The 3,959-nt window shown below is 45.4% G+C and overlaps 1 protein-coding gene across 1 annotated transcript in view; it reads right to left on the bottom strand.

Moving 5' to 3' along the window:
* The window catches only part of DYRK3 (dual-specificity tyrosine-(Y)-phosphorylation regulated kinase 3), a 15,864-nt gene extending 15,110 nt beyond the window's left edge, over nucleotides 1-754 (bottom strand). The window contains exon 1 of the mRNA XM_011937464.1: nucleotides 708-754. The gene's annotated coding sequence lies outside the window, so the exon portion shown is untranslated. The remainder of the gene's footprint in view (nucleotides 1-707) is intronic.
* Nucleotides 755-3,959: the final 3,205 nt, after the last annotated feature.

Here is a 3,959-nt window from a genome sequence, read left to right as displayed (position 1 = left end):
AGCCCGCGATCTCAGAAGGGCTGCCCGCCCCTCACGGTCCGCGGTCCCTTAAGTAGCATGTTGCATCCTGGAAGTTCTAAAGTCTCCCGCTTCAATACGAATTTTAAATTAAAGAAAACATATGTGTATTGTGTTAGGCTTTCCCACCACGGGGACGACCCTCCGGGGGTTTGTGAGTTACATAAGAAAGCAATAATAACCCATTTATTGACACGATGCCTCCATTTATGAACATTTGATATCAGTAACCGAGGTACCCGACGACTTTCGTCTTTTACAGACTTAGCTGGGATGCAGAATAGAAGTTGGGCCTTTGTCTGACTCCCCTGCAACAGTCAGCCACAGACGGGAAGACAGCGTAGGAAACTAAGGCCAGAAGAGCCGCGCTTCCTCATGAACGTGAAGCGGCAAAGCCTGAACTAAAAGCTTCTAACGCCTAACCGTCCTCCTGCCGCACCAGGACGCCTGCGAGGCCCTTCCTGACTTTTTCCTTAGAATGCGTGTATATGTGTCTTTTTCCTTTTCTGATGCTAAGACCCCTTAGAAACACCAATGTTAAGCAGATTTCCATCGTTGGAGGTTAAAACACCCGAACACAAGTGTTTTCTTGAGTGTGGCATCCAGTCATGTTTTGTGGGTTTGTTTGTTTAAAAAAAAAAAAAAATTCCTGGAAGATGGGTGGTAAGAACCAGAGCTTGTAAACCCACCAAGCACGAGGCGGTCGGACTGTCCAGATTCTGGAGTCCAGAAGACACCAAACGTTCTCAGAATGCCGAACGCGGGCGCCACCTGGTGGGACTAGAACGCTCATTGTCCCAAATCAGCATAGCACAATTCCCATAAATCTTAAAAATTCCCATCCAAGGCTCATTTCCTTGTGACTGAAAGTCATATTCTCTGTTCTCAGGACTCCAAGTAAAAATGTCCCTAAAGAGCCAAAGTCGCTTCACTCTATATAAGAATCTATTGGTGGCCGGGCGCAGTGGCTTAAGCCTGTAATCCCAGCACTTTGGGAGGCCGAGACGGGCAGATCACGAGGTCGGGAAATCGAGACCATCCTGGCTAACACGGTGAAACCCCGTCTCTACTAAAAAATACAAAAAACTAGCCGGGCGAGGTGGCCGGCGCCTGTGGTCCCAGCTACTCGGGAGGCTGAGGCAGGAGAATGGCGTGAACCCGGGAGGGGGAGCTTGCAGTGAGCCGAGATCTGGCCACTGCACTCCAGCCTGGGCGACTCAAAAAAAAAAGAATCTATTGGTTTGGGGAATTTTATTTTTTGTGATCAATGTTACTTTAGCCTTATGATATGCATAGAAATAAAAAAGTTTTCTTCCATGATTACTTTTTAAAGTTTTCTAATTTTGTAAATAAACTTTCTTTTTGTCTCCCCCTTCCCCCACTCTGCAGCCAGAGCAATTCTGCTTTCACAGGGGTTTGTATCTGGGCTCTTATGGAGCTTTTGTTTGAGGAAAGAGTTCCATGGCAACGCAAAGATTGGACGAGGTTACTGTTGAAGTCCCTTCCAGCTCTAAGATTGCAAAATTCTATTAAATAATCCCCGTTCTCAGTACTTATGTGGACACCTCAGACCACTTTACTGCCTTCCCTAAACAGTTGAATGAGGCTTGCTCCCACATGATTTCTTACCTCATCCTGAATCACTGCTCGTGAGACGATTGCATCCTCAGTCTGTGTTTAAGACACATCTTCCAGAGCCAAGTGGAAGTGTTCCTGCTCTCTTTCTTGCTCCTAAGGTGGGAATTACAGAGGCCTCCTTTGTCGTTAGCCTATTGTTCCCATGGTCAAGGGAAAGAGGACTCCTTGAGGGTGCTGGAGCTTTATAAATCTCTGACCTTAGTGACCCAATGTTTCTTCAAAGAGCCCCTGTATGATGGGGTTAACGTCCCATAAGGGATCTCAAAGGAGCCTCCACACCCCTGCTGAGCGCTGCCCTGTCCCCTCCAGCTCCCAAGCAGCTTCCACATCATTCATGCCCTTTCTTCCCCTCCAAAGCCTCATTCAAGAGTAGTTTAAAATCACCATTATCATTCTTCATGCGAAGTCAGATTTACCCACCATGATTTAGTCAAAAGTCATATAAGATGCCTGTCTGTCCTTTGAAGCCAGTTCTAAGACATCTGCAAAATAAGGTACTTGCGAGTTCTAATACATTGACTAAGGAAATAAACAACAGCAAAAAAGATGCAACTATTCCAGGATCATAAAACCCATTGGGACATTCACAATGTGATCAAAGTTTCAAATGCACAGATTAAGAAAACATCCCTGTGGCCACATTTACCTGGAATTTTGTGATAAAATAGCTGTTGGTAGGTTATGTTAAGTTTGAACAAGTTTCATTGGTATAATTTCTGTACAGCAAAATGTGCCGTAATGCCTTCTGTAACATGTGCGTCACAGAATTGAAAATTTTTTTTTTTTTTTTTTTTGAGACGGAGTCTCGCTCTGTTGCCCAGGCTGGAGTGCAGTGGCCAGATCTCGGCTCACTGCAAGCTCCGCCTCCTGGGTTTATGCCATTCTCCTGCCTCAGCCTCCCGAGTAGCTGGGACTACAGGCGCCGGCCACCTCGCCCGGCTAGTTTTTTGTATTTTTTTTTTAGTAGAGACGGGGTTTCACCGTGTTAGCCAGGATGGTCTCGATTTCCCGACCTCGTGATCTGCCCGTCTTGGCCTCCCAAAGTGCTGGGATTACAGGCTTGAGCCACCGCGCCTGGCCGAAAAATATTTTTAAAAAATCCTTTGGAGAGAACCAGTGAAACTTACTCTTTTCCCCAAGCTATATTACCCTCAAATTCACCTGTGTTCCTGAAATACATACTTGCTATTTGTTTTTCAGAAACACTGACATCTAGCTCACTGGAACACTAAAGCCATGGCTTATTTTTTTGGAGCCTCAGAAAACTGTCTCTGTTCTATACCTCACGCATCTCCTGTTCTTATGCCCTCCCCTCTCCACCAAGATTTGAAAAATGTCCCTTATTAACACAGCAAACAAAAGTCATGCCCGCAGTGCTGTACTACAGTACGGCCTCTTCCACTACTATACACACTTAGTTCTGTGTCTCCTAAACCCTGAAGGTTGCCCTTATTATCCCAAACCCTTCACCTATTTTTCTTTTCCAAAACTTTTGCCATCTTTTTCCACTTGCTCCTCCTAAGTCAGCGTGACCAGTTCCACCTATAGCCCTGAGGGGTCCTATGAAGCTTCCTTTCTGAAATCTTGAAACCAAACCAGGAGTCTTTCTAATCATCATTTACTATTTGCTAAGTATTTATTATGTTCCAAACACCATCTGAAACACTTTAACATATTTGCTCATTTAAAACTCACAGTAGTCCTGTGAGATGGGTATTATCTCCGTCCTACACTTCAGAAAACAGTCCAAGGTCACCCAGCCAGTAAATGATGAACTGCAATTCAAACCCTGGTCTGTTTGATTGAAAGACCCAGCCTTTTAACTGCCTGTATTCCACCTGTATTCCCTGAGCCTGGGAGGCTAGCCAGGCTAGACCACTGGATCCTTTGAATTCTGTAACATAGTTTCCCTTGATTTAAGATTCTGAAGGTGGTAAGCAGAATGATAGTTTCCCAAAGATGTCCACATCCTAATGCCAAGAATCTGTAAATATGTCACTTTACTTGACAAAAGGGGACTTAGCAAATGTGATGAACTTAAGGATCTCGAGATGGGGTGATTTTCCTAGATTATCTGAGTGGGCCCACTGTAATCACAAGGGTCCTTTTAAGATGGAAGGGGAGGCCGGACACAGTAACTCACACCCATAATCCCAGCACTTTGGGAGGCTGAAGTGGGTGGATCACCTGAGGTCAGGAGTTCAAGACCACCCTTGCCAACATGGTGAAACCCCGTCTCTACTGAAAATACAAAAATTAGCTGGGCGTTGTGGTGTGTGCCTGTAGTCCCAGCTACTCAGGAG

This window comes from Colobus angolensis, unplaced genomic scaffold (genome assembly GCF_000951035.1).
Source record: "Colobus angolensis palliatus isolate OR3802 unplaced genomic scaffold, Cang.pa_1.0 Scaffold100, whole genome shotgun sequence".
Classification (NCBI taxonomy): domain Eukaryota; kingdom Metazoa; phylum Chordata; class Mammalia; order Primates; family Cercopithecidae; genus Colobus; species Colobus angolensis.
The sequence above is the reverse complement of the archived record's forward strand: the minus strand, read 5'-3'. Positions and strand labels throughout refer to the sequence as shown.